General features: G+C 40.5%; 1 protein-coding gene across 2 annotated transcripts in view; it reads left to right on the top strand.

Moving 5' to 3' along the window:
* KCNH5 (potassium voltage-gated channel subfamily H member 5) overlaps positions 1-12,983 on the top strand; it is a 174,080-nt gene that overhangs the window by 66,230 nt on the left and 94,867 nt on the right. The gene's annotated exons all lie outside the window — the stretch shown is intronic.

Raw genomic sequence — 12,983 nt, 5'->3', positions numbered from 1 at the left:
ATTGGAGCGATTTCTAGACAGGTCATTCTAAAACTCGGTTTCTGATTTCATGGCTTGAAATGCTGACTTCTTATTTTCATCTCAACGATCCACAGGATGATGATTTGCAGGTTGGAAAGGAAAACAAACGTGATTGCTGTTGCTTTGACCCCAAGTTGGTTTTGTTCAGGGGAGAGCTGATGAAGGAGAGCGTGGGTGGGTTCCTCTTGATACCCTGCCCTGCTTTTCATTTTACTAAACAGAGAGAATAGGACATGTTCTTTGCTATTGACATCGGGTGAAATGCTCTCATCAGAGCCACCTCTGATTCTAAAACCTCCTGTAGTGAGCAAAGGCCAAATGATGCTGAAAAGCTGCTGGTTTATCGTGGCACCCTGCCTTGCTGTTCCTCAGCTCTTGTTTTGGAGTTGTGACACGGGGTGCTGCAGACTGTCAGTCATCTCTCCATTGATCTGCCAAAACTTAATTCATTATTCAAGTGGGTTCCTTCATTGTTCAAGTAACATTCATCAGTTCCCTGCCAATATATGGTAGTTAGCCACTTGAGTGCTGTTTGTATGAATCATGGAGGTTTATCTAGCAAATTTGTTAAGCAGTAGCTAAGCCCACGCACTGACACAACAGTGTGTAATTGTAGGAAAACGCTTGTCTGGCAGACTTCCAGACAAGCAATCCTAAGAGTCCATAGGATTTTATTTTTTATCCTGAGGAAAATGTACGTGCAAATGTACCTTCTAGCAAAAATCATTGCCAGCAACATAGATTAAATCATATTTTTCACAGCAACAGATAGTAATATGAGAAGGCTTTACATCTGTAGGAATTTATAGGCTTGAGTGTTTAGCTATGGTTTAAATCCGACTCTGCTCTAAGGGTGTCCTACAAGAGTCAGTCCTGTGTAAGGGCATTTTGTTTTCCTGCAGGAATGTGGGGTATGGGAGAGACACGGCTCTGCACCACCTATCCAGGAGCTGCAGAAGGGCTTGGCCTCTTCAGCAGTAGAGGACTTGTGCCAATTTTTGAGCTGCTTCTTACAGTTTCTTAAAATGTGGGCCAGTGGGGGAAAATACGTCTCTCTGAACAAGAGCGTGGCGCCTCTAGCGAGGTTTTAATTGCTTCAGCTACATATAGATGTAACCCCCAAACTGTGCTTGGCATGTGGGGTGCAGAATGCTTCCACAGCAGTCGTTGTGAAGTGGCTGGAGAGCTGGGTGACCGCCTCTGCTCCCTGCAGGTTATTGACAGGTTGCACTTAGCAAAGTTTTATATGTCCTGCAGAAATTGGCCCAGCGAGGGACGAATGAAGCAGCTTATAGAATCAAAGAACAGTTTGGGTTGGAAGGGACCTTTAAAGGCCATCTAGCCCACCCCCCCTGCAGTGAGCAGGGACATCTTCAACTAGACCAGATCGCTCAGAGCCCCGTCCGACCTGGCCTTGAATGTTTCCAGGGATCGGGCATCGACCGCCTCTCTGGGCAACCTGTCCCAGTGTTTCACCACCCTCATTATAAGGAATTTCTTTCTTATATCTAATGTAAATCTCCCTTCTTTCAGTTTAAAGCTATTACCCCTTGTCCTGTCACTACAGGCCCTTGTAAAAAGTCCCTCTCCAGCTTTCTTGCAGGCACTGGAAGGCTGCGCTAAGGTTTCCCTGGAGCCTTCTCTTCAGGCTGGACAACCCCAAGTCTTTCAGCCTCTCCTCATAGGAGATGTGTTCCAGCCTTCTGATCACTTTTGTGGCTTCTTCTGGACCCGCTCCAACAGGTCCTTGTCTTTCCTATGCTCAGGACTACAGACAACTTCTCACTTCTTCATGACCTTCTATATTGTACAATGTGAATCTTCTACATGGTTTGGCAAAACTGTCCCGATTGAGGCTGCTGAGAGAAGGGCACAAGGATGCTTCCAAACTAGAAGCTCTCCTGCTGCTCTGCAGAAGCATCCATCCACCCAGAAAGGCTGCAAACACAGCTGTGCATTAATAACTACATCTCAAAGACAGAAGTTTAGTTAGGAGTGGTGGAGATTCTCTGGAGGAGATTGTTAGTTTCTAATTGGACTTCTAAGAGATGTAGGACTAATGGAGGAGGAGGTGTTGATGTGGGGACTGCCTTGCAGTGAAGAACTGCTTGACCCAGAATGGCTTTAAACATTGAGATAGAATGCCAAAGATTTTACAAGAAGGTCTGATTTGGGTATATTTCTAGCTGTCTTGTTCTGGGCAAGTTGACATTTGGCCTTGTCACCAATATCTCGCTGGATGAAATACCAACAGTAAAGCTATGCATCACCCCTACCCCTTGTCTTTGAAGTGAGTGCATCTTGGTATTTCAGAACTTGAAGAAAGGTTCTCAAAAGGTGGCAGGACACCTGAAAGACTAGAGGTAAAGATTTCTTCCCAACAAAGTAATTGATACAAGTTATAAGTAGAACTGAAGATACATTTACTAGTTTGGTATTTCAGATAACGCAATGAGAAAAATGATTAATTCTTTAACGTCCAAACCAGGAGAGAGTAAAACTGTTCATTCACATTTACCCATCAGTGCACACAGAAGGAAATGACACAGAAAGTTACATGAAGTTGCCTTTCAGTGGAAATGTCCCCTTTTGAGTTATCTTTTAATTATTAGGAATCTCAGTTATGTCTTGGAGCCGTTGAGTTGTTTCAAGGCAGAGTCTTGGTCTCAATGCAGCAGCTGAACTTGACAATGTTAATATTCTCTGAACAGCTGCATGGAAAAGGCTTGGAGTATAAATGTATCAGTAGCCTACAGTAAAAAACAATTTACTGTTAGGGGGTAAAAGATCTAGCATCATCCACTTTTTCATGAAACTTCAGTCTAAGAGCAAGATTGGGTGGATGCAACAAGTGTAATTGGCAGAAGCACTGTGGGGACATATGTGCCTTGTTTTGCATTAACCCTGACATAGCAGTAGGTTTCTAGGTATTCACATTCTAGTTTATAGCAGTACCATGTGTCTTTATTTAAAAAGCTTTAAAACTGTAAAGCAGTCTCCTTGGGAAGCTTTATGGGATTTTTTTTTTACAGGGTTATAGCTAGCATGTGTTTATATAAGCTTTACTTTTATTATCATTGGCTTGATATGTTTAAATGAATTTGCGGTATCAAGAGAGATGGGGCAGTGAGTAGGAGAAGGTAAGAATGAAGAAAGAAATGTTATTTCATGATATTGAGCTATGCTATTTAAAAAAACTGAAAATTACTATTAAATAAATGACACATAAATGTGGAAAATCAAACTTTACACAGTACTCTTGCTCACACACAGTGCATGCAACCACCTGAGATGGTCCCAGAGGGACTATCAGGTTGTCCTGGATTACTTGCAACATCTTTATCTCTCAGGAAGCAAAAAGTTTTAATTAATCCAACTAGATCAGCAAATATATCTGACTAGCTCACAACACTGCACAGCTTTATAGCATATTGTGCTAGAGGGATAAACAAATCTTAGATAAAAGATAACCACCAAGGTATTGTACCGCTTGGATGGAAGGGGCTAGGGAGATTGTTCGTGTTTTGCTGTTCTGAAGTTTCAGAACACCAAGTGAGTGATCTAGGCCTGTGTCTGCACAGAGATCCTTGGAAATCTGCAGGGCTTAATTTTGTATACTTATGGAATAATACCTGTGTGCGGGTGGCCTTCAAAAGGGAGAGTTACCCAAGTAAGTCAGGCCAGTTACCTTGGTAGATCCTGCCTGATTTCAGTGGAGCTCTGTTCCTCAGCAGACACTGCTTTTCAGTGGATAAAACAGGTATTTTCTGTTAAATCTTCTTAACTTGGCCTAGCTTTACTTACAGACAAGTGCTATGGTTTATCAACCAGAGTGTACGGGAAGTTGATAAGACAGACATGGGAGTGAGGAGACAAGTTGTTCCCATTGTGGAAAAATGGAATCATACCAGTGAATCAGGCCTTAATATATTTTTTTTTTCAGTTCCATGAAGAGATTTCATTGCCTAAATTTTGTTAGGTTGAGTTTCAGAACTGAAGAACTGTGTGGCATTGTTGTGCATCCAGAGAGGCTGAAAGAGTCGCAGGTTTTTTTGTGGTTTTGCGGGTTTTTTTTAAAGAAAAATAAAAAGCCCTAATCTCTGGGAGGTTTCATTATTGCACTACTGCCTGTTGTACTGTAATGTTTGGTGGCACTGAGAGACAGCAGGTAATTGGATGGAAGATGACAGATACTAGTTCTTGGTTTCTGATTGCTTCATTTCTGTAGGTCTAAAGTAGTACAGTGTCATGTTACTCCTTGAAATACTGAGAGCACTGACGACTGAGCCCACACATCTCTCATCTCCATTCATCTTTCCTGCAGCTTTTTCTGCAAGAACTGTGTTAGAATCAGGAAAAATTTTCCACTGGTGGAAATGTACACAACGTGCGAGTATGACTGCAGGTTCCTCCTTAAAGAGCTTTATACCTTTCCCTTCGATATGGAGGAAGGACAGTGTAGCATCCAGAATGGCATCTCTCCCCTGGGTACCTGCTGTGCCTCACTGCCAGTGCTGAGTAAAAAAAAATCCACATGTGCTTCAGCAGGAATATTTCAGTCAAGAATGATTAAAACTAGTTTTCTCCCACTGGCCAGCAGCCAGCATGGATTTGTCAAGATGAGTTCATGGCAAATTAATCTGATTTCTTCCCTTGACGAGATAACTGCCTAGTGAATAAGAGGAATTTAGTAGATACGATATATCTGAACTTCTTAAAAGGCTTCTGACACTCTTCCACATAGTGGTCTCGTAGCAAACGAGTGAATGATCTCAACACAGTCATAACAAAGACAGCGATAACTGATTGAAGAATCTCTCTCAAAAAGTAATCAAGGGCTTTGCTGTCAAACCTGGAGGGAGTTGCTAGGGATGTCTACCCCACATGTGCTTTTATTCAACCCTTTCACTAGCAGAGTTGAGTGACAGAACAGAGAGAGTACATCGGCAGAGTTATGGGAAGGGTTGCAAGAGGTTTAGATGACAGCATCAGAATCCACAATGATCCTGATAAATTGGAAAGGCAAGGTGAATGTCAATAAAGCCAAGTGCAATGCATCACGTGTAAAGAGGGCAAATCAAATGCATAAGCGCAGTACAGGGAATAACTGGCTCTGCTGCTGTGAGGCTGGAGAGGATCTTGGAGGAAAAGGAAGGGGGAAAGTGATAGGCAACTGTGGACTGAATGTAACACAACAGTGGGCTAAAACCTGTAAATCTCACTCTGGAGAGTATCAGGAACAATGTCATAGGTGAGCTAAATAAGGCATTTATTCTGCTGGGTTTAGTGCTGATGAGACATCTCTTTTTTTGATACAGGGCTTTAAGAAAGTTTTAGACCAGCTGAAGAGAGAGGTGATCAATAAAAATCTGTTATGAAACAGGATCTCAGGGGAGCAGTTGGAGAGACTGACTTTGGTTTAAGCTGATGGAAGCTGAAGGGGAACATGAAGATTGACTTCTACTATGGAAAAAGTGTGCTTGAAAGGGCAAAAAATGTTAGCCCTCTGTGTTTTATGAAGGGCAGTCAGGTCAGTTAGGAGGGAATCAAAGGCTGTTTCCAACATCAGTCTGTCAAAACTTTTCAGCTGTGGATGGATTCAGACCATGGGTAAAGGCACCACCAGATTTGGTAGACTCCACTTCATCGATGAGTATCTGTCAGGCTTGCTCCAGGTATTCTTGCTCCTGCCTCAGTATGGCAGTTGGACCAGGCAGTCTGTTGAGATCCCTCCCAACCCTACATCTCTCTGATGCTGCAGGGAGAATAAGGTACAGCCGAAAATCTCTGTTATGTGTTAAGCAAGGCAAAGCTAATTTTCTCTAGATGGTTGACTGTGCTTTAACATTTGGTGATGTTTTATGGTCAGTGATGCAGTGGCTACATGTTTGCTCTGCATATTCGTCCTATTTCACTTCCATATTAGGAATCAGTTCTTTATGGAAGAAGAACCTGTTCTCACTGTGGGCCTGAATAAAGTCCATCTTCAGGAAACAGAGGGAAATGAATTTCAATAGAGGACTGTGACTTTTTTTGGCATTAGAAGTTTTTGTTACTGAATTACGGTCTCAAATAAAAATAAAGACACTAAAGAAAAAGAAAATACTAATTTTCTCTTAGAAATTTTATTTCCTCCCTCTTTTTTTCTGTCTTAATTCCTTTAAAAATATATTTTTAAAAATTCCACATCTTTTGGTATTGCCCACTGGAAGAATAGAAGGATGGAAGTAGAATCTTCCTTAAAGATTGAGAAAAAAGAGAGATTTTGTGGTAGTTTTCTTACTTTCAGCAATTTCTCTCTTTTTTCAGGGTAAAATAGGCAAGCAGGTAAAAGGAAGAAAGCCTAGAAAAGGATATTTTTAGAAGTTGAAAGATTATTAAGCTTTTATCTTATTCTGTCTACATTTTTGTTGCATAACAACACGAAGGATTTTCTAAGAAAGCAGAATATTTAATTTCTTCTAAAGTGTGTCATGAAAATTAAAGCATCTTTCAAAGCTCTATTGTGAAATTTAATCAGAATTGAAGTAGAATGAAGTTGATGGAAAAATAGTTATAAATAACTGCCATTGATTTCTACATGGTGATGTGACAATTAGAGATGGCTTGGAGGCTGAATTCTTCTGCAGGAAAAAGCCCAGCTCTATAGAAATGGCATCGTGTTGAGTTCTGTGTCAGTTTTTCCTCAGCGGAAGATGGTCAGTTTTGAGGTAAAAGCCCCTTAAATTGGATCTTTCCTGAACTCTGAACACTGGAAGTAACAGTCATATTTGTGCCCCTTCAAAATTTGTGTTTCTGTGTGCACAGTAATGGTAATGGCTAGGGAAAATTTGTAATTCTCACAATGTGTTGGCAAGGTTGAACAGTCCAAAAGCATCATCAGTTGTCACACAGACAAATACTATCTGCCTTAAGATGGGGTGTGGCATCCTTTAAGTCTCATCCCTCTTGCTTCATATGTGATCAAATGGCATTGGGTTAAAGGTGAGGAGGGTAGAGTGAGGTGTGATGATTCCTCACCTATTTTTTAAAAGCGTTTAATCAGGTCCTTTGGTCCTTCCTGAACTGGGACCTCGATCACGTGGTGTTTTTTAAGCACTCGAATAGTCCCACTGACCTCGTTGTTGCTTAATGTGAGCTTACCTTTAAGTGTTTTTCTGGCCACAAGCCATAATGAAAAGAACATTTCTGACATTTAAAGTTTATGGGTGGAACTTCCAAATATAGTCAAGATGGAATAAGGAGGGTAAGTCCCATTTGAAGGTCACTAGGACTCATGACTAAAATTCATGTAGGCATATTGTAAAACCTCGGCATCCATTTCAGTGAGGTCCCATGTATGGAAGTTGTTTTTTTATATGTTTGAGTGATCACCTGTTTGGTAAAGGCATGGGAACAAACCATCATTGCTTTATATGGCGAAAGGACTAGCTTCATTTGCCCTTCTTCTTCCTCTTTGACCAGAAACATTTTAAAGCACAAAATCTGATGGATGCTTCCACTCCATTATTTTTGAATAGGAAATTGAGGCATAAAGAAGGTTACTGCTGTGCCTCATTAATGCAGACATTTCCTGCTCAAATTGGTAGTCCACCTTACCTAGAGGAAATGTAACTCTCTAGTTAATCAAACACAATCTTTCTGCATTAGCACTTGAAAGAAAAAGAAAAAAAAAGAAAAGCAAGTCAATAGGGTAAGAAAGAAGTTCAGAAAAAAGCCATTGGCATCAGTGCCGTATCGGAAAATATTGAAAGGGCTGGAGGATGTAAATCTGAAAAGATTAAATGTGGATGAAGATTGGTCATGCAAGAAGGAGCTTGTAATCACATCTCCTTCTCTGAAGATGAATGAAGTGAAAGAGAAGGGGAAGACAAGTGTGTGAGATACCTACACCACCTGTGGCATGGTCACAGCCCTTAGAGGTCCTTGCCCAACCTTCTGTTTCCCCATGCATGAGGTCATTTCAGCAGAGAGGTTGGTTTAGCGACATGCAAGACTCTGTGTGTGCTCTTGTGTGTGAGTGATGGTGTATTCAGCCCTATCGCATACATTGCAGTTGCAGCACTTCTTTATTGGCAGACCTTACTTAATATTTTTCAGGGATCATAACAGATGCACATTATTTGTATTGTGTTGATGGGTTTTGGAGCAGGATTACAATTTTAGGAAGTTAGTAGATCCCACAGGCTGCTTTGGACATTTTTTGGGGGGTGGTGGAAATAAATTTCCAAGCTTCAGAGTGGGGCTGAGCACTGCAGCTGTGTCACATCTTCTACCAACTGCTAAAGGACCAATCCAGAAAAGCACAAACTTAAGTTTCTGTGTAACCTGTTGAAACAAACCCAGGAATATCAGAAAGTGTTAATGAATGAAATCTGAAAGTGCTTTGCTAAACTGAGGGCTTAATGATGAATACTGGGGCTCTCTCAAGTGCAATACTCTCTAGTTATCTTAGGAACAAGCAAGATTTAAACTCCCCTGCATTACAGACTGAATAGTGAGAAAATTATTCATAGGGTTTAAACATGGGTGTGTTTTTGTTTAAGCGCTTCTTCTAAGCAAGAGAAGCCATTAAATACTTCTGAGTGTTTGCAATATTATAAGGGGTGATTAGAGGCTTTGGAAGGAGTGTAATGGAAACTGCATCAGTATTGAACACCCACACAAGCGCACAGGAGAGGAGGGACAGGAAGCCAAGCTGAGCAGATTTGATCTAGCCTAATTAGTCAGATTGTTGTTGTTGTTTTTACAGTCTATTATTGATATACAAACATGCTGTTGAAGAATTAGTAATCTAAAACATGGCAGTTCATTAGAGTTTTTAGTGGTGCTCTAATAGCCACGCTCCATCTGGATGATAATAAGAAATAATGGACTGTAGAGACATTATGCATCCTCACCTTACAATCCATTTTCAGCCAGCTGACAAAGCAACAAAGAGGATATTTGCTGAAATATATGACTTTGTGATTATAAATTCAAAGGAAACAAGCATACTCCTGTGTTCTTTATCTCTGCACCAGATATTTATTCCTTTTTTCCTTTGTGTGCTGCACAAATGTATCTAACCACTTTTATACTGTGGATAAAGGCACGTCATTGTGTCAATGTGACACAGACATCTCTGCAGTGGCATGACATTTTTAATAGTTTTTATGTTACTACAATAAGAATGTCAGAATGAGTCAGACTTCCTCATAGTTTATTGTCTTGCAGGTGGTAATTGTAGCAACAAAGCGTCTTCACATATAATGGCAACACATGGAGGTTGTTCACTGGTGTGTTTTCATGTGTACGTGAAAAGGAGGAGTCAGTTGTGGTCTCTTTTAATTGGTAGCATTTAACAGAGGAACAGGAGCTTTTGGTTAGAGGTGTCTAAAGGTTAAGGCTCTCATCTAGGAATGTGAAAACTTTAGTTCCATTTCCAGATCTGACATTTGGTAGAATCATTTGATAAATTTTGTGGTACTTTTTTCCTGTCCAAACCTGTGCCTGACTTACTGGTTTAGATGTTGAATAGTTGGGGGCAGGAACTCCACGTGTTTTTGTAGAGTAACTACCAAACCACATTCCAAGTTACGTGGAGCCAACAAAATTGTTCCAGGAATCACAAAAAAAGGAGTCTGACTGCACTGAATTAGTCTGAATTTCTGTAGCTGACTCCACAGAACTGGTTCAGACCTCGGGTTAAATTCAAAGAGTGCAGGAGGCATTTAATTTTTACCAATCTACAGTTGAAAAGCTCAGATGGAGGCAGAGGTAAGTGGGGCATACTGTCCATTGCACTGGCCGATCTAATAGACTGCAGTCGGGACATTTCATGATACCTGAAAGTTCATGTGGGTCCAACCCACAGCGTTTGTGGGAAGAAATCAGATGAACCTTGTAGTTCATCCAGATTTCAAAAAGTATTCTTTGCTCCAGGGGTTGCAGCCTACCCATAGGACTGGAGGCAGTTCTTCCTACCACGAGCAGTATGTTCAATGGTGAATAGTTCCAGGATAAACATAGCCAGGGTACATGAGAACAGTATGGATTTGTGCTGAAATTAGTGCCTGTCTCTTGCTTCTCGTAAGAATGTGATGAGCATATGTAGGCATAAATACAGTGGTCCAATATATCCTGATCTTTTAAACTGATGTACTAGCATGCTTAAGGTAGAGTCAATATTATTCAATAGAATGGCGAGACATGTATGGCTGACATGACAAAGCCACAACAGGTATCTGCTATAAATCTGCAAAAGGTTTGGAAGTCCCGTCGTAGGCACTGGAAACATGAGTTGTTCAGGATATTAGGCAACATATTCAGAACACTGCTAGAGTTTTTGAGAGTTTTTTTTCTGTTCACTTTCAGATATATCTATGTTTTTACATCGTTTCCTTTTTTCTGAAAACCTTCCCTGTTAGCAACCCACATGGAACATTTAAACTAGTTTAGGATGTGCTCCTTGCCCCCTTCTTACCCCCCCCCCCCCCAACAACCCAGAAATATTAATTATAAAAACGAAATGTGAGATAAAAGCTACTAAACAGGCAGGATTAAGACAAACCATCAAGCTATTACTCTGAATTCCCTGACCGTCGAGTACAAGGTCTTAAGAGTGCTAAGCTTTAATAGTAGATTAATAGTAGACGCGTTTTTTTCTGTAAAGAACAAGAAACCAATTTAAAATTTTCACTTTTAAATTTTTTCAATTATAATGATTTATCATTGGTTTTTGCTTTCTGCACGACATTTCGTTGCTTTCTTATTCTTGCAACCTGTTTCTGTCTGAAAAATCTTGGAGCAACCTTAAGATAAAAGGATGGTAAATTCAGTCCTACTGTAGATGAACAAAAATGTTATTGTTTGAATGCTTTTAATATTGGAAGGATGCTTTCAAAGTTTGTAGATATGTTTTATCCTAATATGATCAAGAATTGCATCGAATTTGATACTTCTGCCTGTAACTGTTGTCATACTTACATGTACTTCCAAACATGAATGGAAAAGATCATATTTTTCATGTAGAGCTACAATAAATGAAAAACAGCCAAACTCGTTTTTTCTCAAATTTCCAGAAAACCTTCAACTTGATGTTGGAAAATGTCAGGCCAAAACAAATCAGTCTAACAAAAGGAAGGAAGTTTAGAGTGGGAGGTAAAACTGCCTCAGCTGGGGAATGCACTGTTCACTCTGCAAATAACATTTTAACTCCACTTCTTACTCCAAAGTAAATATCCTTACTTTGTTAAAAAAAAAAAAGGAAAATACATTTGTGAGACATAGTATTACCTTCCGTTTCCTGCCCCAAATAAAATTTGACAATAAGCTTTATATTTGTAATATTTTCTTTCCTTTGTTTTATAGTTGCTTCACATTCAAGACACCTAGCTAAAAATATAAAGAAAGTTAATATCCTAGGCAGAAAATTTGGTTGGAAAAGTGTGACAAAATGAGGACAAAGTTAATTTTTGACAAATCCATTTTTTAGGTTGTGATCCTATTACATCATTTTAGAACCCAGTATAAAATGATGGACTTCAGTAAGTTCTGTTTATGGAGCCTGGGCATCTCATATATCAGATCAAGATGTTTTGGCAATTATCCCATTGTTATCCTGAGGGACTCTATCCTCATACGCTGTTTTTCTTGAAATGGTTTCTGTGAAGGTGGTAATTATTTTTTTCTGAGTCTTTCCCCCCAAAAATTGCTGACGTCGCACAACTGTTGACCTGGCATGCAGCTAGGTAGTTATGTACAGCTATAATTGGAATAAGGCCATCTATGTTGTCCCAGGGTAAAATCCTGACATAGTTTTTCTGCTGATTTCCATGCAACCAGAATGTTATCCCTGTTTTTTGACGAGGGGAGACCTACAGGATCCATAGGCTCAATTACAGAATCACAGAATCACAGAATGGTCGGGGTTGGAAGGGACCTCTGTGGGTCATCTAGTCCAACCCTCCTGCCGAAGCAGGGTCACCTACAGCAGGCTGCACAGGACCTTGTCCAGGCGGGTCTTGAATATCTCCAGAGAAGGAGACTCCACAACCTCCCTGGGCAGCCTGTTCCAGTGCTCCGTCACCCTCAGAGGGAAGAAGTTCTTCCCCATGTTCAGACGGAACTTCCTGTGCCTCAGTTTGTGCCCATTGCCCCTTGTCCTGTCTCTGGGCACCACTGAAAAGAGCTTGGCCCCATCCTCCTGACACCCACCCTTCAGATATTTATAAGCATTTATTAGGTCCCCTCTCAGCCTTCTCTTCTCCAGGCCGAACAAGCCCAGCTCCCTCAGCCTCTCCTCCTCCTGTTATGCAACAATATGTCTTGCTGATACTAATTTCAGCTCGTTTTGTGACAAGGTAGGGCGTGGAGCGTGTTATCTTGGAGGCTCATTTACATAGGATCTTCTTATTAAAACAGGGGGAAGCTTCAGCCCCCATCTCCTTTTTCTTTAATTTCTTTGTTCTTTTTTGAATGAAAGCCAAGTTGGCTTTAGTCAGGGTGTACTTACAATGCAGAGATAATAAAGTGAATACCTATCAACTCAGAGTTAATTTTTGTGGCTGTTAGTAGCATCTGTTTGTATAGGCAGAATGTGAAGCCCGCATTGTGCATCACTGTAGAATATGGAATTGCATGAAATTTTGTTGCTGTTGTTTTATTGGGAAATTATCCGTGCCATCCCATAACATAGTGGAGGCAGCATGTGAAATAATTGCTGCTAATTAAACCTTCCTGATTTAAAACCATTTCCATAATCTAATTAGGATAAGTACGTAGCTGAGTGTTGTATGGGATGGTTAATGAAAGTATTTATAAGCATGGATCATGATGAAATTAGAAAAGGCTGAAATTAATTATGATCAGGAATTTTCCTCCCTGTTTTCCAACCCTGAGTACATAAATGGACAGGGATGAGGGCTGGGAGTGAGGTTTGCTCCCTGTGTTTCTTCATGCTACTAGAGGAGTGATTTTCT

Source organism: Opisthocomus hoazin, chromosome 7, assembly GCF_030867145.1.
Source record: "Opisthocomus hoazin isolate bOpiHoa1 chromosome 7, bOpiHoa1.hap1, whole genome shotgun sequence".
NCBI classification, from domain to species: Eukaryota; Metazoa; Chordata; class Aves; order Opisthocomiformes; family Opisthocomidae; genus Opisthocomus; species Opisthocomus hoazin.
Note: the sequence above shows the minus strand (reverse complement) of the source record. Positions and strands in the feature narration are given on the sequence as shown.